Genomic DNA, 22,958 nt, shown 5'->3' on the forward strand with positions numbered 1-22,958 from the left:
GTCGTCGCTGGACGAAGCAGAGCAAATAGGGTGAATAGGTGGTGTTGAGGACGATGAAAGAGATTGAGTCCAGACTTTGTATATAGTTCAACTGCAGCTTTACTTTGCAGAAATGTTTCTTCATACAGTTTACAGACTTGGTCTTGGTTTCCAGAAAGTTTTAGCATGAAAATGGCAGGCAAACACATTCAGAACTTTTCCTTTTGCTTTCTGCTACAACTTCTCTCTTTCTGTATGACTTTATCGCAAGGCACAGGGCAACTTCTTCCCTGCTAATGAGACTTCTAGAAGTGGTTTCTGTGCTCCAGCAGAACTGAAGGTGTTCTGGCTGGTGTAGGCAGCAGATGTCCAGGAGGGATGCAGCACTGCAGACCTGCTCCCTTAGCAGGGGTCAGGTAGCACTCAACTCACTGGAACTAACTGGTCCCCTACCCTTCCTGCAGGACATGGGGCTCGCCCACTCCTCCACAGGGGGGGTTAGAATGGAATGGAAGGTTCCACTCTATTCTATCTACTGCTCTGATATATTCACTGCCACCTGCTGGTGAACCCGGCACATTACATTTGAACATAAACAGATGCATAACAGGAAATGCACAATATATGGGACCTGGAATAAATGTATAAAATGACATTGAGATTGCATACCCAGATACAAAACAGGGCGTAGGTGTGATAATGCCACTCGGGGCGTTACAGATGCAGGTACCAACATGCATGCTGAGCCCACTCTATACTTCTCCTGGTGCCAAATGGCTTCCAATAAATTGCATGAGAGCAGGCTTCAGGCTAGTCTGGAGTGCAAGACCAACTGGAGTCAGCCACACCTCCAGCTCCAAAAAAAATAAAATAACACTAAATACTACCTCTGCTTCTTGAGGAGGAAAAAATATTATATGAAAAGAACAATCTGGAGCTTCGGGAAATTTTCTAACAACCCCGACTTTGCAAAGAACTCATTCTCTAACATACTATTGAGAAGTTGACAGCTCAGTTGAAAGATCGTAAACACTCTGAGTATTTGAGAGATATTACTGACTTTAAGGAGGTATGGGTATTTGACTATAGTGCCAAATCAACTAAGACACTTGAGAGTCGACACCGGATCATCCTCGTCAGAAGGGGAAAACGGAATCCGATACTATTGGATATCCAGTACCACAATTCGCTATTTGTGCACCCCCCAGAGGTAGGTCCAGGGGAGTTTGCAGGAGAAACAGGGGTCCAAACCAACAAGGTTTTCTTTAGGCAGAACTCCACGACCTCGGGGTACTCTTTGAGGGTGAGAAGGGGCCAATGAGACATAATTTATTCATATGTACGTCATCTGATAACCTTCAGGTGATTAATTTGTCTGAAAGACCACAAAGTCCCGGAGAAACTAACATGCTTAAAAAGAGATTATCATTTGTCCCCACTCATGCTCATGTTTGAGTGGGTTAAGGAACTTAAATTATTGATTTGGAAGCTTAAATGTAAGAAATTATTTATATAAAAATAAATAAATAAATAAATGTAACGCACAAGAGTAACTACAGCCCATAGCTACTGAGGAAGGGGTAATGTGATACCCTGAAACGCGTCTAGCCTAGACAGGACCCCAGAAACTTGGACCACTTGGGAATCTGGAGAATCTACTGGATATCTGTTAAGAAGGAATCGTCTGTCACACGAATGGCTCACTTGGAATACAACCTGTAAGGCCTGAGTCCATGTGGAAGGCCTGCACACATGTGCCAAACAATTGCCAGTGTGCAAAGCTATTGACGAACTATCGGTCCACAGACCTGGAGGACCATATTATTACCTTGGTTGAACTAATAAGGGAGACTGTAAGACCGTTTGATTTTATCCAGCGATTTTATTCAGCACTTTTTTTCATATGACTCTTAGTCCAGTGAGACGCTGCTGGTGGATGTGATAAGCGGGACGCCGCTTAAAGTTAGTTCAGTGGACCACGTATTGGGACTGTAGTTTTGGATACCCCTGTGATTCATCGAATAGGACAATATTAGAGGACACCGTTTATTACGACCAGTATCCGAGGTGACTTTTCCATATAAATATTCGGCTGAATATTTATACGATCATTTTACTATCGAGTATTCCAATTTTATTCCTCTATTCTCTATTTTCCAGTTGTTTTACATGATATTACTGCATGTTGTGTGTTTTTTTAATATATTGTTATATAGTGTTTTTTATTACCGCCAATATATACTGTTGTTCAGTGCTATTGTAATATATGCTAATAAATTTCAATTGGTTCAGATATCCAGAGAGTGCCCAGTTAATTTTATTCTATAAGAAATTATTTGCCACTCATGAAATGTGTCAATGTCCAGAGTTAGGGATTGAACAAGAAGATCTCCCTTATGTCAGACTTTGGCAGATGTAATGGAGGAAGGCGAAAGAAATCCGAGCGAAGGCCCATTTACTGGTCTGAGACTCCCCTCACAAACGAATATACCAATAGGAGATAACACCCCACTGGATGTCTTCCTGAAGGTGGTGGTGAATCAGCTGCAGACTCTAAAGGGTCAGAAATTGGAATCATCCAACTTGACCAGAGAGGAAATGGAAGGGCTGGTATCCCTTGAGAATGACCCCTCAATTATGATTAAACTGTCCGATAAGTGGTCATGGGACGGGACCAGTATATTCAGATGTGAAATCACATCCTGAAGGATGATGCCTGTTATGGCATCCTCTCCACCAATACTCTTTACTTTTTTCACAATGATCATCAAAACATCTTAAAGGGTTTCTACCACTTCATTTCACATATTTAGCTGTCAGACACTAGCGATCCGCTAGTGTCTGCTCTAACAAACCATCCTAATATAATAGGTTTTGGGGCAGCCGTTTCGCTAAAAAAAGAACTTATATCAATATGCTAATGAGCCTCTAGGTGCTATGGGGGCGTCATTAGCACCTAGAGGCTCGGTCTATCTTCACAAACTGCCGCCGCCCAGCGCGTCCCTCCAGCCCGCCCATCTCCTCCTGAATGCGATCCTCCCCGTGCGCGTCTGTATTCGGCGCATGCGCAGTGAATGTCTGACCGCTTCCCTGCTTAGACATCTCCACTGCGCCTGCGCCGATGACGTCATAGTGCTCCGAGGAACAGGCGCAGTGGAGATGTCTGTGCAGGGAAGCGGTCAGACATTCACTGCGCATGCGCCGAATACATACGCTCACAGGGAGGATCGCATTCCGGAGGAAATGGGCGGGCTGGAGGGACGCGCCGGGCGGCGGCAGTTTGTGAAGATAGACCGAGCCTCTAGGTGCTAATGACGCCCCCATAGCACCTAGAGGCTCATTAGCATATCGATATAAGTTCTTTTTTTAGCGAAACGGCTGCCCCAAAACCTATTATATTAGGATGGTTTGTTAGAGCAGACACTAGCGGATCGCTAGTGTCTGACAGCTAAATATGTGAAACGAAGTGGTAGAAACCCTTTAACTGAAGCCCTCTATTTGAACCTTATTAATAATACTTTCCTCCTTCCCAAAAATTCACAGGTAGCATGTTTCTACAGTCTCCCAAAAATTCATAAAGGATTTCAGCCATTGTTTCTGGAACAGGGAGTCTGACTCATCGCCGCGGTCCCAAGTGCCATGTTCAGCGGTGATCTGCGGCCGGTGCTTCCCATTCACCACTGCAGTCCTGGGCTCTGTCTGTGTGGGTGCTGTTGTTCTGGGATCCGCTCCACAGTTTGCTCTCAGCTCTGGCCACAGCATGCTTGCTGTTTGTTTCCTGCAGCACTTCCTTAAGGGCATGTGACCTTGCGGACCTATCCTAGCCCTCCTGTGCATATATAAGTGGCTCAGCCCCCTTCCTAGATGCCTCAGTGTCAAGGTCCTTGTGTCCTGCTAAGGTTCCTGTTTTCAGCTTGTGTTCTTGTGTTCCTGACTCATATCTGTATTCCTAGAATCTGCTACCTGTTATATCCCTACCTGCTTGACTCTCCTGTTGCCGAGCTGGATTGCCTGACCTGTACCTGTGCCACCTGCCCTGACCTTTTGCCTGTCTGACTACGCCTCTGCCTCATCCTTCGGTCCTGCACCTCTGGTACCTTTCTCAGGTACCTCCTGGTCCACCTGGACCAGCTGCCTCGGGTGCCTATCCTCCTCAAGAGGTAGCAAACTGGTGTTCCCCTCTGGAAAGTCTATCCCCACCATCAGGGGTACTGTGAAGATCCATGGGTTCACTTAGACAACGCCCTTAGAGGAGGTAGGACACGTGGCACAGTGGGTTCACACCCGCTGGTTCGTGACAGTACACTGAGGCCATGGACCCCGCTGGTCACCCCAAGCCTGTTCAGGAATTGTTAAATGAAATGAGGCATCAGAGCGAATGTCAGGATGTCATGATGCAGTTCATGCAAAATGTTGCTGCTTGTCTGGATGCCATCTCTTCTCCAGCTACTGCAGGGTCACCAGTCGCTGGTACTCCTGCAATTCCCACACTGGTGAATCCGGATTTGTGTGCCACTGGTGTGCAACTCCCCCTGCCATCTCGCTATGGTGGAGATCCAAAAACCTGTCATGGATTCCTGAACCAGTGCCTGATCCACTTTGAGTTGCATGGGCAGAAGTTTCCCACTGAGCTGTCCAAGGTTGCCTTCATTGTGTCCCTGCTGTCTGATGAGGCCCTTGCTTGGGCAAATCTTATTTGGGAACATTGAGGCTTAGAGACCACTAATCTGCAGACTTTCCTGGCTACCTTCCGGCTGGGCTTTGAAGAGCCCGGCTGCACGTCCCCCGCTGCATCATCTCTGGGTTCCTCGTCTGTGGGTCAGTACGCCATCCAGTTTCGTACCCTGGCTGCCGAACTTGCATGGAACAATGAGGCTCAACTGGCAGTGTTCTGGGAGGGCTTTTCTGACCGGATTATGGATGAATTAGCTGGTCGCGACTGTCCGTCTACTCTGAATGACCTGATCACCTTGGCCACAAGGATAGATATGCGTTTCAGGGAACGTTCTAAGGAGGTAGCATGGACCAGAGGACCACCTCGTCGGGCTCCATACTGCCAGAGGCTGCTGAACTTGCTAAACTGTTTGTGAGACACATATTCCGCTTGCATGGTCTCCCTTGGCATCTTGTTTCCGATCGCGGAGTCCAGTTTACCTCTAAGCTCTAGAGAGCCCTTTGCCGGCTGCTCGATATTGAGCTTGACTTCTCTTCCGGTTATCATACCCAGACCAACGGGCAGGTAGAGCGGGTCAATCAAATATTAGAGAACTATCTCCGGCATATTGTTTCAGCCCAACATGACAACTGGGTACAATTGCTACCTTGGGCTGAATTCTCCTATAACAACCACTCTAGTGAGTCTACTGGATCCTCTCCGTTCTTTGTTGTTTATGGACAACACCCTCATACTCCTCTCCCTGTACCTACCTTTGGGGTACCAGCTGACGATTCCTCTTGTAGGGATTATTTGAAGATTTGGAGTGACACCAAGGACTGCATCAACAAAGCGGTGACCCGCATGAAAGGGAATGCAGACAAGAGAAGAAGAAAACCGCCTCAGTTCTCATCTGGAGATAAGGTATGGCTCTCTTCTAAAAACATCCGCTTAAAGTTTCCCAGTTTCAATTTTGCTCTTCGATTCCTTGGACCCTTTAAAGTATTGAGGAGGATCAACGAAGTGACATATAAGTTACGTCTGCTCTTCCCAATGCCTTCCACGTGTCTTTGCTAAAACCAATAGTCCTTAATCGCTTCTCGACGGCTCCTTCTACTCCAACTCCGGAATCTGAAGATTCTGATGAGACATTTAAGGTCAAAGACATCCTGGACATTAAGAAGCGTGGCAAGAAGACCTACTATCTTGTGGACTGGAAGGGCTTTGGTCCTGAGTAGAGGAGGTCTTGGGAACCAGAGGAGAACACTCATGCTCCAAGCCTGATTAAAAAGTTTCTGTCTTCTCGTGGACTCAAGAAGAGGGGGCGTAAAGGGGGGTACTGTAACAGTAGCTTCTGTGCGCCGCTGTTCCCCTGCTTACCGCCGCGGTCCCGGGCGCCGTGTTCAGTGGTGATCTGCGGCCGGTACTTCCCATTCACATATATCGATTTAATTCTCAGACCATTTGTAACGGCTCCCTTCCTCCTGCCCCTTTGTGAGGGATTCGATAAAAATCATAAAAAAGCTTTATGGCCTTTGCATTGACGATCATAAAATGTTGGCCAGTCTGAACGTGGAGGCACTAAACAGCTCCATACACAAAAACAAAGGATGTGCAGCTGTGGGCGCCTTCCTACAAGAACGTGGTACTCCTCTCTGGCCTCACAATGAGTTTGTACTGCGTTTATTGAGGTTCACATTGGCACACAAGGTGTTCCTCTTTGATCACTGCATGTACCACCAGCTCAGGGGGGTGGTGATGGGGAGTCCATGTGCCCCATCGTATACCAACCTCTTCCTCGGCTGGTGGGAACGAGAGGTCGTGTTTGGGGAGGACATGCATACATGGTCGTTGTGTATGTGTTTGGACTACTTTATATCAAGGATGTGCTTATTCTGTGGAATGTTGGTGTTGAGGAATTTGAAAAATTAGTTGCAAGAGTGAACATCAACCGTCTAGGCCTGTTTTTTACATCTGAAATCAACACCACCCACATCACCTTTCTGGATCTGACTATTTTTAAGGGTCCAGATGGCAGGTTGGGCACACATCTGTTTCGCAAGGACACAGCCACCAACAGCCTCTTGCAGTGGGACAGTTGCCACCCCATAGCACTTAAAAAGGGAATCCTCAATGGCCAATATCTTAGGCTGCGTTGTAACTGTACCACCATGCATGATTTTCGGGTAGCATTTTGGGATCTCCAATATAGGTTCCAACGCAGAGGCTATCCACAACACATACTGGCCAGGGCATACCAACATTCTCTCTGCATCAATCGGGAGACCCTGCTTAACCCAAGAATTCAAACGCAGGACAATGAACCAGTCCATACAATTGCTACCTACGATGCGGCCCATCGTGAGGTCAGAGAACTTCATTCACGGTACTGGAGGATCCTACAGTCTGACCTGGACGTGGGACATATGGTGGGGCAATTCCCCACCATCACATACCGTCAGGGCCGTAACCTGAAAGATAGGCTGGTTCACAGCTTTTTTTCAGTCGGCTCCATCAGCAACCTGTCTCAAATCCAACTTAATGGGTACCTTTCTCTGTGGCAACTGTGTTGCATGCAGTTCAATTTGTAACACTTTTGCCAGCACGATTTACACAGCAAACGCAAGACAAGTGGCTTAGTTTATCTGGTCACATGTGAATGTGGACTACAGTATATAGGCAAAACGATTAGGGAGTTCAGACGATGCCTAGTGGAACACCTAAATGATATTCACAAACAATCTGACACTCCCATCACATGACATATGGTGCAGATGAACCAAGGTGACACTGAGGCCATTTTATCTCAGGGCCTGGAGGTTGTCAAACAGTCTCCACGAGGTGGGGACTTTGACAAGAGATTGTTACAGAAAGAGCCTCAATGAGCATATCTCATTTGTATGCTTTATTGGATGAGGTGTGAATACAATTATGACTCTGCAATTTATTATGGAACAGTCACCAAATCATTAAAGGACACACTAAGCACGCAATCCCTTATTCATATTACGTGTTGTAAATGTTTAAGGTGATTGAGGATATGGATGTGAAATTTATTACATCCCTGCACTGTCTCCATACTTAAAGGGATTCTGCACCAGGTTTCACCCCTGTCAGCTAAACATTTGCTGATGTTCAGGGCCTCATCACGATTCCTAATGTGGGCTTATAAATGTGATCCGTAGCCTTATTTTGCTAAAAAGCAGCTTTTACTAACCTGTCACTCAAAGAAATAAGGTGCCCAAGGGGATGTCAGGGGATGTCAAGGGATGCAAGGTGCCCGCCGCACCCACCACCGTTCGTGCCCAGCGCCGCCTTTCCAGACTTCTGCGCCGCCTCCTAATCCTCTGTGCCGCCTCTCGCTCTCCCTCCCTCCCCCCTCCTCCTGCTGCTGTAAGATCTCGCGCTTGCGCACAGGGCTCTGCCTGATGCGCCCGTGCGGACTTCTCCATTTGGCTTCTTACAGCGAAGTGCGCATGCGCCGGCACTTCGCTCAACCCCTTGTATGACCTGCACTCTGGCGCCAGCCTCTCAGAGCCCTGTGCGCAGGCGCGATATCTTACAGCAGGAGGAGGGGGGAGGGAGGGAGAGCGAGAGGCGGCACAGAGGATTAGGAGGCGGTGCAGAATTCTGGAAAGGCGGCGCTGGGCACGAACGGCGGTGGGTGCGGCGGGCACCTTGCATCCCTTGACATCCCCTGACATCCCCTTGGGCACCTTATTTCTTTGAGTGACAGGTTAGTTAAAGCTGTTTTTTAGCAAAATAAGGCTACGGATCACATTTAGAAGCCCACATTAGGAATCGTGATGAGGCCCTGAACATCAGCATATGTTTAGCTGACAGGGGTGAAACCTGGTGACAGAATCCCTTTAAAGATATCAGAGTGATTGATGACATGAATGTAAAATTGCTTGCATCCTTGCATTGTCCCCATATAAACTGTAACTGCATTAGATGTAGCAAAGTCAATTTCAGGACTTCAGCATTGCCTGTATGTCTTTCATCTATATATTAGGAAATGTGTTGCATCTTATTATACAACTGTCAAACAGGATCATCACCTTGTCCCTAAAGTAGTTCCTTCCTTTCCAGTTTCCAAGCCGCTTTGAGATCACAGCTGTATATGACACAGTGTATACACACTGTAACTTGGAGCTCCCACAACTAGAGGCACGGCGCTCGGTATTGGGGGAGTGATATTACATTGGTAACCGCACTTCCAGCATTCATTTTTTTTATTTTTTTTTATTCAAAGTATGAAAAGAGATACAAAACTTATCAAATCCAGTTAGAAATGTCCCATCTCACAGTTAACGATTGATCAGTATAATGTCACATACATTTTTTTATTTAAATTCCCCCCCCTTTCCCAATAGCCCCCAATATACATGGGTAACCGCCCTTCCAGCATTCTGATTTGCTGTTGTGTGGGTTGGCTCCACAGTAGGGAAAGAGCCACCCCTTTATATATGCTTGATTCTGGCAGCCACTTCACGGACACACGCTGGTCACACAGCCACAATGCACCACAGATGGTTGATGGCATGCTGCATACCTCCCAACTTTTGAAAAGAAGGAAGAGGGACACCATGTACGGCGTGCAAATTTATTCTGCACTAAGCCACACCTCTAACTCTGCCCAAAGCATAACTAAACACCTAATCCCAGCCAGTCCCCTAAATGCCCCCACATAGTATTTATGCCCACATTGTGCCCCCTTCACAGGTTATGTCCAGATGTGTGCCTCCTTCACAGTATTTATGACAGATGTGCCCCCTCACAGTAGTTATGAAAGATATATGCCCCTTCACAGTAGTTATGCCCAGCTGTGCCCCCTAACAGTAATATGCCCAGCTGTGCCCTCTCACAGAATTATGCCCAGCATTGTGCCCCCTTCACAGGTTATGCCCAGCTGCGCCCCCTCGCAGAATTATGCACAGCTGTGCCCCCTTCGCAGGATTATGCCTAGCATTGTGTCCCCTTCACAGGTTATGCCCAGCTGTGCCCCCTATTGTTTCTGCATGGTGACCTGCTGAAAAAGAAAAATGCAAAAAACAATGACAAAATTACTGCTTTTTGGCATCCCCCAAAAATATACCCTTGTGCCAGTAAAGTACACAACTTATCCTGCAAAAACAAGGCCTCGCCCAGCTACATTGACAGAAAAATAAAAACATTATGGGTCTTGAAATATTAAGATGAAAAATCAGGAAAGAAAATACTTGGTCCTCAGGGCCCAAAATAGGTTGAAATTTAAAGGGGTTGTTCTACCATAAGAACATATCCCCTCTCCATAGGATAGGGAATGTGCCTGATTGGTGGGGTTTCAACCTCTGAGTAAGGCATGTGTGCTACCACTCCATTCAACTCTATGTGACTGGTAGAGAGAGCTGAGTGCTGTACTCGGATTCTCTTCAGTGAGGCAACCACTTTAAAAGGTTAAAGAGGCTATCTGGATTTTTTTTTTTAAATATGTGCAATAGTCCCTTCTTGCTGAAATAACCTGTTTCTCTCATATGTTTATTTTACAAAGTCCCTACCATTCTCCCTTTTCTGTGCGGCACCACGTGACCTGCCAGTGCTTCCAGCTGTGCACTTGTAAATCACGCGTCTTACATTAGTCACATATCTCAACCTGCTCCTAGTACAGATCGTCATCAATGACAACACATACATGGACCAGATCCTGTTGGTTTGCTACGCATGTGTGAGAAAGGCACACCATGCATGCTCTGTCGGACCCCACTCCAAACCTTCTGAGGACCTTCATTGCCTGGATTTTTCTGGGTACTATGTCGTTTCCAATTCACTTAAATATGATAGTCTTATGGACGTACTGTTGAAAATTATTATTTACTGCCTATCTAAAGTACGCTAAAAACACTTTTATTTAATAATGTTAAAAGTAATACATCTTCACATGAATAGGCTGATAGGGTGAACTGGAATTTTTCTGACTAATTATATAATCTGATTCCTAGTACCACCCTACCACAAGGACTTCTTTATATTTAGGAGTATATAAATGATGGTATAAGTCCTCTAGTGATCCTAAAAGGTATTTATACACTTCATACATAGGGCTGTGCACCCCTTAGTAAGTGTTATATAGGATATCTCACTTGGAGGACTAATCACTAATAGGCTCAGTATGGAAGCGAGAGTCAGTCTGCATGTATGCCTGTACTGCAGTCTAATGCTTGACGCGTTTCCCTATCCGACTCTTGTACTATGTAGTTTCCATTAAAGATGAGAAAGGTCTGTTCTTGGGGACTGAAGAGCTGAAGTGTATGACAGCTAATGTCTGGAAAGAGGCCAACTGTGGGGTGTAGTTGTATGGTTTGATGCCTCTAGAAGGGTGTAGTGGGCGGGTTAGACTCTACTACTAAGAATAGGGAAGGTGTAGTGGTCAGAAACTGAGGAGACGGCTGAGCTGATGAAATCAGTTGTGGGCCATGTCCTTCTGGCACTCTAATACTCCCACACACTGGAAGTTGCATGAAAAACAGAGCGGCATGAGGTATGTGTGTGTGGGGGGTGGTGGTGGATTGGGTGCACGAGGCAAGAGCTACAGCTACAAACATTCATAAAATACATTGAGAAAATGCATTGATTTTTTTTATTTGCCCAGATAACCCCTAAGGCCCCTTTCACATGAGCAAGAATTCCATGCGGGTGAAATGCGTGAGGTGAATGCGTTGCCCCCGCACTGAATCCGGACCCATTCACTTCAATGGGGCTGTGCAGATGAGCGGTGATTTTCAAGCATCACTTGTGCGTTGCGTGAAAATCGCAGCATGTTCTATATTCTGCGTTTTTCACGCAACGCAGGCCCCATAGAAATGAATGGGGATGCGTGAAAATCGCATAGCATCCGCAAGCAAGTGTGGATGCAATGCGATTTTCACGCATGGTTGCTAAGAGACGATGTTAGTAGATTGATAAAAGTCAATTTACTGTATTATTTTCTCTTATAACATGGTTATAAAGAAAAATAATAGCATTCTTAATACAGAACGCTTACTAAAATGTTGCTTGAGGGGTTAAAAAAATAAAAATAATGATTAACTCACCCCATCCACTTATTTGCGCAGCCGGCATCGTCTTCTTTCAGGACCTGCAACAGGACATTTGGTGACGTAATCGCGCTCACCACGTGGTGACGTCAGCGCAGGTCCTGCTGAATGAAGATAGAAGGATCGTGTGAAAGAGGCCTAATGCATTAAAAAATCTGTAATTACATATTTGAATTATTATAGGTGCATACCTATAATGGCACAAAAACATTCATTTTCTACTCTGAATTAGTTACAGAAACACTTCAGTCTGAGTACTAAACCCTTTCATTTTATCATTTTATCTACAGTGCAGCCTGTAGTCCTGGTAACTTGTCTAAAAAAAGAAATATTTTAATCATGGGAAGGGTGTAAGTTCATTTCTATGCTTGGAATTACCGTACATTTCATTTCTGTATAGTAGCTCCAAACAAATACTCCACTGCAGGCATCTGACTGCACTATCAAAAGAATATTTTCTGTTCCTTAGGCCTCATGCACACGACCGTTGTGTGTTTTGCGGTCCGCAATTTGCGGAACGGCACGGACAGCCTTCAATATAACTGCCTATTCTAAGCCCGCTAAGCGCGATCAAGAATAGGACAGGTTATATTTTTTTTCCCGGGCCACGGAACGGAGCAACGGATGCAGACAGCGAATGGGTCCGCATCTGAGCTGCCAAAACTGCGGCCCCGGAGGCGGGCCAAAACAACGGCCACGTGCATGAGGCCTTAGGCTACATGCACATGACCGTATGTGTTTTGCGGTCCGCAAACTGCGTTCTGTATGGCATCCATTTTTTTTTTGCTGATCCATTGTAATAATGCCTATCCTTGTCCGCAAACTAGAAAAAAAATAGGACATGCACAATTTTTTTTGCGGGACATACTGATGCGGACAGCACACTGTGTGCTGTCCACGTTTTTTGCAGACCCATTGAAATGAATGGGTCCGCATCCTATCCGCAAAAAAACGGAAGGGACACGGAAACAAACAACGTTCGTGTGCATGTAGCCTTATACTGTATAGGCATTCTATGAGAAAGTATGTTAGACACTTATTTATATAAATTATACTGAATCATACAATAATGATACATGTTGTAAGGATGTTGTCATTTGACGTGATTGACCTGAAAAGTCCTAGAATGGTTTCCTTTTAAAAACTAGATTTGTGGTCAAGGTCTGAGAGATGAGGATTTCCCATCGGGGGTTTCCCCTTATTTAAGTAATTGAAAAAACATGTTCAAGCAAGGGCATATAAGCACAGAGGCAGACCATGTAGCTGCTATCAAGCCCATGGAGGAAGGGGACCCAGTCCTGGGTGGTCTTATCTGCAGTGAGCCCTAAAGAAGCTTGTGCAGAGGATGGGAATGGTAGTGGTCCTGATGAAGGGTTGTGTCACGTTGTACTTCCTCAGGTTGCTTGCTCACTGAGGAGTGGTGCAGTGGAAATGTATTATCCTACACCTCATTAGGAGTAGGAGCTCAGATGTATGCTTCATTCCTCCTCTGTAGCTCAAAAGGAGCTCCCCCTTCTGGCAGGAAGCAAGACCAGCCCACTCCTACCAAGAGGGGAGGAGCAGGCTGGCTAGCCCTATTCCTGTGAACCATCACCATCCACTCCTTAGTGGCAGATACATCCATATGTACAAAATACGTAACAACATAATATAAAACCATACAACTCTATATGACTTTGTGGTACCACAAGGTCTGGGGTACTACACATCCCCTTTGCTATTGGATGTTACATGGAGATTCACCGCACCTTTTAAAAGGATGTGAGGTATAAAGCCTCTTTGACACGACCGTATGTATTTTTCAGTATATTGGGGTCTGTTTTTACTGTTTTTCTTTTTTTTTTTTTTGTTTCTGTTGTGTTTCCGTTCCTTATTTCCGCAAAAACATCTCCATAGGGTTTCCATATGCATTCCGTATTTTTTGCCGTACATGTACGCCGCGCTGATCAGGCGGTTGCAGGAGCTGCGCCTGCCCGATCAGCGGCAGGGGTCTGGCAGTCACTGATAGCCGGACCCCTGCTGTATCCGCCGGCATCGGTGAAAACACTGATGCCGGCGCATTAACCCTTGCACTGCCATGGTCAGCGCTGACTGTCCTGTTCCAGTATCTTGCATTGTGTATTGGTATGCTCCCCCCCCCCCTGTTTTCAGGCTTCTAGTTAGTTTAGCCTAGCCACTCCCTGTTTTCCCAGTGATGCCTTGCTCATAGTGTTCTCAGCTTTCTGAGTAGCAGCATCCATCTTCTGAGTTAGGAGTTATTGTTGGCATAATTCTTTTACCATCTGGATTACCCTGCAACATCTTGTAATACAATCTCTGGATTAAAAGGCTACTTGATTAACGCCTGGGTGTCTGATGCGTAAGCTGTAAGTGGAAAAAGTCAAATTCAACAAGTCCCTCCCGTGCGCATAGAGGTTGCTCTCACAGGTGCGTGATTGTATATAGCTGACTTTTGAAACGCCACACTGACCGCGGCACGTGCGGGATCCTGCCATCGGGTCCCCGCGCTGCTGTGATGGGGACACCATGGCAGGGAAGGCAGCCCGATGCCTTCCTTAGGCATTGTGGCTACCTTCAATGACAGCCAGTGAGATCCAGCCCCCTGTATCTCACAGGTAGGAAGCTATAAGTGTATTACAGTGTGTAATACACTTACAGCCAATGCATCACAATACAGAAGTATTGTGATGCATTGTAAAGGGGATTAGACCCCCAAAAGTTGAAGTCCCAGAGTGGGACAAAAAATAAAGTTAAAAAAATAAAGTTTTACCAAAAAATTATAGGTTTCAAGTGTAAAAAAAAAAGCGTCCTTTTCCCAAAATAAAGATTTTTTTTTTAAAAAGTAGGGAAAAAAGAAAAGTAGACATATTAGGTATCGCCGCATCCCTACCTACAGGCTCTATAAAAATATCACATAACCTAACCCCTCAGGTGAACATCATCAAAAAAATACAATAAAAACTATTATGGACAGACTGCTTTACAGGTATTTTAGCTCTTATAAAACACTGGAGTAACAATGATTACTGTCTTTGCCCCTGCTTTAGTCGCTGCTTTGACCGAGTAGGGGTGACCTTATAGGATATATACACTGCTCAAAAAAATAAAGGGAACACAAAAATAACACATCCTAGATCTGAGTTAATTAAATATTCTTCTGAAATACTTTGTTCTTTACATAGTTGAATGTGCTGACAACAAAATCACACAAAAAAAAAAAAAAATGGAAATCAAATTTTTCAACCCATGGAGGTCTGGATTTGGAGTCACACTCAAAATTAAAGTGGAAAAACACATTACAGGCTGATCCAACTTTGATGTAATGTCCTTAAAACAAGTCAAAATGAGGCTTAGTAGTGTGTGTGGCCTCCACGTGCCTGTATGACCTCCCTACAACGCCTGTGCATGCTCCTGATGAGGTGGCGGACGGTCTCCTGAGGGATCTCCTCCCAGACCTGGACTAAAGCATCTGCCAACTCCTGGACAGTCTGTGGTGCAACGTGACGTTGGTGGATAGAGCGAGACATGATGTCCCAGATGTGCTCAATTGGATTCAGGTCTGGGGAACGGGCGGGCCAGTCCATAGCATCAATGCCTTCGTCTTGCAGGAACTGCTGACACACTCCAGCCACATGAGGTCTAGCATTGTCTTGCATTAGGAGGAACCCAGGGCCAACCGCACCAGCATATGGTCTCACAAGGGGTCTGAGGATGTCATCTCGGTACCTAATGGCAGTCAGGCTACCTCTGGCGAGCACATGGAGGGCTGTGCGGCCCTCCAAAGAAATGCCACCCCACACCATTACTGACCCAATGCCAAACCGGTCATGCTGGAGGATGTTGCAGGCAGCAGAACGTTCTCCACGGCGTCTCCAGACTCTGCCACGTCTGTCACATGTGCTCAGTGTGAACCTGCTTTCATCTGTGAAGAGCACAGGGTGCCAGTGGCGAGTTTGCCAATCTTGGTGTTCTCTGGCAAATGCCAAACGTCCTGCACGGTGTTGGACTGTAAGCACAACCCCCACCTTTGGACATCGGGCCCTCATATCACCCTCATGGAGTCTGTTTCTGACCGTTTTAGCAGACACATGCACATTTGTGGCCTGCTGGAGGTCATTTTGCAGGGCTCTGGCAGTGCTCCTCCTGTTCCTCCTTGCACAAAGGCGGAGGTAACGGTCCTGCTGCTGGGTTGTTGCCCTCCTACGGCCTCCTCCACGTCTCCTGATGTACTGGCCTGTCTCCTGGTAGCGCCTCCATGCTCTGGACACTACGCTGACAGACACAGCAAACCTTTTTGCCACAGCTCGCATTGATGTGCCATCCTGGATAAGCTGCACTACCTGAGCCACTTGTGTGGGTTGTAGACTCCATCTCATGCTACCACTAGAGTGAAAGCACCGCCAGCATTCAAAAGTGACCAAAACATCAGCCAGGAAGCATAGGAACTGAGAAGTGGTCTGTGGTCACCACCTGCAGAACCACTCCTTTATTGGGGGTGTCTTGCTAATTGCCTATAATTTCCACCTGTTGTCTATCCCATTTGCACAACAGCATGTGAAATTGATTGTTACTCAGTGTTGCTTCCTAAGTGGACAGTTTGATTTCACAGAAGTGTGATTGACTTGGAGTTACAGTGTTCCCTTTATTTTTTTAAGCAGTGTATTAAACTTGAGGTCATTTATTTATACCATCTTGATCCTTTTGTAGATTGCATCATAACATATTGGCAGTCTGCTCATATCTATCTATCTATCTAATAGAGACGATTACTCTTACCGGTAATTGGATTTTCCAATAGCCTCCACAACGGCACTCCAGGAGGGTGTCCCCGCCTCCCCAGGACAGGAAACAACGTAGAAGCTTAAGTTTAAAAGGCCCCCTCCCCTTACCTGCTTCAGTTAATGAGATAGTTAGTTGGTGCAAAAACTGTATTGATACAATGACAACATAACATGAGTAACATAACATTCCACATAATTTATACCACTTGGGTAGGGAATCCAGTGCCGTTGTGGAGGCTATTGGAAAATCCAATTACCGGTAAGAGTAATCGTCTCTTTTCCCCGGCGCCTCCACAACGGCACTCCAGGAGGATTAATAGAGAAATGAACTCTAGGGTGGGACTACTGCAGATAAAACTTTTCTGCCATATGATAACTCATGACTGAGTATATCTAACTTATAATGTTTAAAGAAAGTATTTGGATTCTTCCATGTAGCTGCTGTACATATTTGGTCTATTGAGGCCGAGGCGTTTTCTGCCCATGAGGCCGACACAGCTCTGGTAGAGTGTGCTTTTATCCCCTCAGGAGGGGTTAAGTTCCTCTGTAGATAGCAAAATTTGATGGTGTTCCGGATCCATCTGGATATAGTGCTTTTGCTTGCTGCTGATCCTTTGCGCTGCCCCTGATATTGAAGGAGAAGATGGTCCGATTTTCTGAATTTCGCTGAGATTTCCAGGTACGATAGTAGACATCTCCTGACATCCAGGTTATGGAATTTCCTTTCTAGGTCTGAGGTTGGATTCTCACAAAAGGATGGAAGTGACACCTCCTGTTGGCGGTGGAACCTTGAGGCCACTTTAGGTAGAAACATTGGGGTATGTTTAAGAATAATTCGGTCTTCTAGGATTGTAAGATAAGGTGCTTTACAGGAGAATGCCTGGATCTCACCTACTCTCTTGGCTGATGTTATTGCCAACAGAAAGGTAGTCTTTAAGGACAGAAGTTTAAGTGAGATTTCTTCCAACGGCTCAAAGGGGACCTCCATTAGGACTTCTAGCACCAGGTTCAAATCCCATGGGGGAATGGTTGAATGAATAAATGGGCATTTTCTGAATGCTCCTTTTATGAACCTCTTTATTAATGGAAGGTCTGCCAATTTTACATCAAGGAAGCTACTTAATGCTGAGACTTGTACTTTTATAGTGTTGGGTCTGAGGCCCTTATCTAGGCCTGCTTGTAAAAAGTCCAGTATGAGTGGAATATTTGTCTCCTGATTGTAGTATATTCTATCTCCTGCAAACTTTAGGAAGGTTTCCCAAGTTCTCTTATAGATTTGAGAGGTAGAGGCCTTTTTACTGCATAGTAAGGTAGATATTACGGAATCTGATAGACCCCTTTGCTGTAAGTGGACCCGTTCACTTTCCAAGCTGTCAAGTGGAGGTTTGCTACCTCTGGATGAAGTACCGGCCCCTGCCGTAGAAGCCCCAGATATGATGGGAGAGACCAGTATTGACCTGCCAACAGATTGTAGAGGAGGGGAAACCAAGACCCTTTGGGCCAAAAAGGAGCGATAAATATTAGTTGTGCTTTCTCTTCTATTATTTTCATTAGTACTTTTGGAATTATGTTGTACGGGGGAAAAGCGTACAGGAGATCTTCTGGCCATGGACAAGACAGGGCGTCCACCATCAGTGGGTGGTCCCTGTTGGAGAGGGAACCGAATAACTCGAGCTGTCTGTTTCTGTGGTTTGCGAAGAGATCTACTTTTGGTTGTCCCCATTTGAGTGTTATTTGCCTGAACATGCTGGGATCTAGAGACCACTCTCCCCCTTTTAGAGCTTCTCTGCTGAGATAGTCTGCTATTTCGTTTTCCTCTCCTTTTAGATGGACTGATATCAGGGAATTTATATTCTTCTCTGCCCAGCTGAAAATTTCTCCCGTCAATTCCTGTAGCTTTTTGCTCCTGGTACACCCTTGTCGGTTCAGGTAGGCTACGGTAGTAGCATTGTCGGACAGTATCTTTACATGACGGGTTTTTACGCCCGGAAGATGTGTTAGCGCTTCCCATACTGCCGATAGTTCTCTTACGTTTGAAGAGGCTGCTGACATCTCTGGATTCCAGGAGCCCTGGATTAGATGATTCCCTGTATGGGCACCCCAGCCTCGGCTGCTGGCGTCGGTAGTTATAATAATTTGGTTTATCGGTCGCCAAAAGACTTCTTTTTGGAGGTTCTTTTTTATTTTTCACCATAGGAGAGATATTTTTACCTTTAGGGGGATTTCCACCTTCCTGTTTAGAGAGCCTCGTTCTCCGTCCCAGGTTTCTAGGAGGAACTTTTGAAAGATTCTCGTGTGATGTTGTGCCCATCGTACTGCGGGAATAGTGGATGTTAGAAGACCTAACAGACTCATGATGTCTCTTATGGTTACTTTTTTTGCTTCGCAAATATTGGAGACTTTTTGACCTATATTTATCTGTTTTTCTAGAGGTAGGAAGGACATGAGATTGTGAGAGTCTAACAGTATCCCTAGAAATTTTTTTAGTTGACTGGGAACTAAGTCGGATTTTTGAATATTTATTAGCCAGCCTAGCTCGGTCAGTTTCTCCTGCACCAGCTGTAAATGATCCTGGAGAACCTGAAGAGATGAGCCCGCTACTAGGAAGTCGTCTAGATATGGGACTACCAGGATACCCTGAAGGTGTAGGAACCCTGTCACTTCGGCCATGATTTTTGAGAAAATTCTTGGGGCGGACGATATCCCAAAGGGCAGGGCCTGAAACTGGAAGTGAAATTCCCGATCTCCTAGAAGAAGGGCTATTCTGAGGTATTTTTGGTAGGCTCTGTGTATGGGCACATGGTAGTATGCGTCCGCAAGGTCTATAGTTACCATGTAACAATCTTTGGTTAGGAGATTTACTGTGGATCTGATCGACTCCATTCAGAATTTTTTGTAGGTCATATGTTTGTTCATGTCACGGAACCATGAACCAGACGTACAACAAGAGATAAGTGAAAATAAAAAGGCTTTATTGAAAATAAAGCTGTAAAGCAAAAGTCCAAACGGATGGTGAAACCGAGCAGAGTCTTTGCGAAGCCAGAGGTCAGGAACCAGAAGGGTAGTCAGACGAAGCCAGGATCAGGAACCAGCAGGGTAGTCAGACGAAGCCAGGATCAGGAACCAGCAGGGTAGTCAGACGAAGCCAGGATCAGGAACCAGCAGGGTAGTCAGACGAAGCCAGGATCAGGAACCAGCAGGGTAGTCAGACGAAGCCAGGATCAGGAACCAGAAGGGTAGTCAGACGAAGCCAGGATCAGGAACCAGAAGCAGCAGCAGTCTTAGAAGCATGTGAACACAAGAGGACCAAGCAAGGAACTGAAGCCACAGACCTCCTATATATATGAGCTAGGCATCCAGCTCCTCCCAGGGGAAGGAGGAGCTGCAGGGTGGAAGGCTACAAGAAACCCAGAAACCAAGATGGCCGCCAGCACATGTCAAACGAAGGAGAGCAGCAAGCAGGTAAGACCATGACAGTTCAGTCTTTTTAAATTGATTATCAACCTGAAGGACTTGTTGGGCTTTTGGATAAGGAATATGGGGGAATAAAACCCCTGCCTCTCCTGACCTTCTGGGACTGGTACAATGACTTCTTTTTGTAAGAGAGATGATATCTCCGACTCTAAGGCTCGTTGGCTTTCTGGTCTTTTTACAGGCCTGTTGATGAAGAAATGCTCTGGGGGGGGGGGGGGTATTGAATTCTAGCTTGTACCCCATGAATATGGTGTTTATAAACCAAGGGGCGGACGAGATCTTCTCCCAAGCTGAGGTAAACTTCCTTAACCTGCCCCCTACTTGATGCCTGGCGTCATTGACTGGCCTTAGAGGTGGACTCGGGGTTAAAAAGAAAACCTCTACCCCTCCCCCTGGAGGATTGCCATCTATTGGTGTTTCCTCTTCTCTTTTGGTCTGTTTTATTGCCCCTTTGGCTACGAAAGGACCGACGTTGTTGGTAGAATTTTGATTCTGCTGGAAACCCTTTCTTTTTGTCAGACGCTTTCTCTAAAATGTCCTCCAGAACAGAACCAAAAAGCTTATCTCCCTCACACGGAATGGCGCATAGCCTATTTTTTGAGCTAGAGTCCCCCGTCCAAGATCTAAGCCACACAGCTCTTCTTGTGGAATTGGAGAGGGCCGCGGATCTAGCAGATAGTTTCACCAGATCCGCTGACGCGTCTGACAGAAAATTGCATGCCTGTTTAAGGGTAGGAATTGAAGCTAGGATTTCTTCCCTAGAGGTTCCCACAGCCAGGTGTTCTTCCAATTGGTCTAGCCATATAGATAGGGATCTAGAAGTGCAGGTAGCTGCTATACTGGGCCTGAGCATGGCTGTGTTTGTCTCCCAGGTACGTTTTAAAAGTCCCTCACACTTTTTATCCATGGGGTCCTTAAGCAGGCCCATGTCCTCAAAGGGGAGACACGTCTTTTTGGAAATCCTGGCGACTGGCGCATCAATTCTGGGTATTTCCTCTTAAAGGAGACCGGTATTAAATTATTTTTCTCCGGATCCTTCCATTCCTTTTTGATTAATGTTTTGATATTATTATGGACGGGAAAAACTTTCCTCTTTTTTTCTCCCAGTCCCTGGAACATCTTGTCCTGCACGGACTGAGGCTCCTTGGTCTCTTCAATTTTCATTGTGGCCCTGATGGTCCTTAATAACCTCTCGGTCTCTTCTGGGCTACAGAGGGGTTTCCCTGATTCCTCCTCAGAGGATCCGGACTCCTCAAGAGACGCTACCTCAGCCTCTTCGGAGTCAGGCTCAGGCTGATGCGACACCTGGGATTTTTGCGAGGTGGAGGGCTGAGGAGAGCACGGAGGGAGTCTAGCAACAATTGCTGCATTCACCTCCTCTTTAATCATACTTCGGATGGATTCCAGAAGAGAGGGCGATTCATCCGACACTATCTTGTCCGTACACTTAGGACATAGTGATTTTTTTTGTTTTGGAGGGTAGGGATTTTTTACACACAGCACATCTCTTTTTAGAGAAAGAGTCCCCAGATCTTCTGGTGCTGGTATCATGGCCCTGAAAGGTAATTGAATCTATTTTAGGGCATGTCCGTATAGCTACACTACCACCAGCACCACTAGTGAGGGAACGTGGGAAATCGTGTGTAATAATCCACCCCCCCTCCGGATTAAACATAAGGGAAGGAGGCTTACCGGGCTCTGGGCGGCAGGATCCACAGGCTTGCGAGTCTCAGGAGCTTCCACGGGAGTCGACATGACAGCAGGTGAAGCAGGACGCCGACTCCTCGCTTTCCCGCTCTATATCCGCCAGTCCTCTGACATCACACGCCACCGGAAGTGACGCCGAGGACTGGCGAGCTCACTTCCGCCTGTGCGTGCGCATGTGCGCTTGATCCCTCGTCCCTTCCGACAGAAGGAACGGAGGCCCGTGGCTGCCTTCATAGACGGACTTATGCCGAAGGTGCAGGGCAGTCCGATACCCCCACCTCTGCACGGCCCTCCCAGACAGGGGAATCCTCCAGGCCGTGCGCTTTACCTCCCGCCGTAGCAGGAGCGGCTTCCACGCGATCCCGAGGACAGGAAACAACAAACTGAAGCAGGTAAGGGGAGGGGGCCTTTTAAACTTAAGCTTCTACGTTGTTTCCTGTCCTGGGGAGGCGGGGACACCCTCCTGGAGTGCCGTTGTGGAAGCGCCAGGGAAAAAATATATATATATATATATATATATATCAACTATAAGTCAGCTGAGATACATTTTAAGGACTACTAAGTCGCCTTGAATACCGGACCCCGGCAGTATAATCTGTATTGGATATATACGTCTCTTTATATGTCACAATCAGAGGCCAGCTATAACCAGGTACCTAATCATGAAAGTACTGAATGTGAATGTATACTACTTTAATGTGAGTTGGAGGCTCATGCATATTATATTATTTCACAGGTGGCTGCCAGTATAGGAAGATATTTGGTATACTACCCACGTCTATGATACGCAAGTAGACAACTTTCTATCAATGTCATATACTATCATTTCAAATATCATTTAAATATTAAGGCACTACTTATACCCCTATCATTTTGTATGTAATTTGTCCCCTGAGAAACCCAAAGACCACAAGGGTGAAATGTGTTGGGACGAGGGGGTCATCAATTTAGATGGCACCCTAATGTTTCTTGTATTTAAGGGATTGGTGTCACCAATTTTGGTTGACGCGAAACACTCTGCTATACTAGAGGATGGTTTCTTTGTGCTATTTGATTATTGACAATGAGAATTTATGATCACAATCAGGAGATGGATTGATTATTACATTATCTATCTCTGGATCTTTGTCTTATAATATCAATATATATCTTTCATAGTATATTTGTTTTTGTTTTTTGCAATTAGTCGCTAGGTATCCTAATAATGGTTTATTAATAGGATAGCATATATCAGCTATTAGGGACATCCATAATCAGGGCCACCCTAGGGCATCCAGGAGGTTCCTG

The sequence above is a fragment of the Bufo bufo genome, chromosome 5, assembly GCF_905171765.1.
Source record: "Bufo bufo chromosome 5, aBufBuf1.1, whole genome shotgun sequence".
NCBI classification, from domain to species: Eukaryota; Metazoa; Chordata; class Amphibia; order Anura; family Bufonidae; genus Bufo; species Bufo bufo.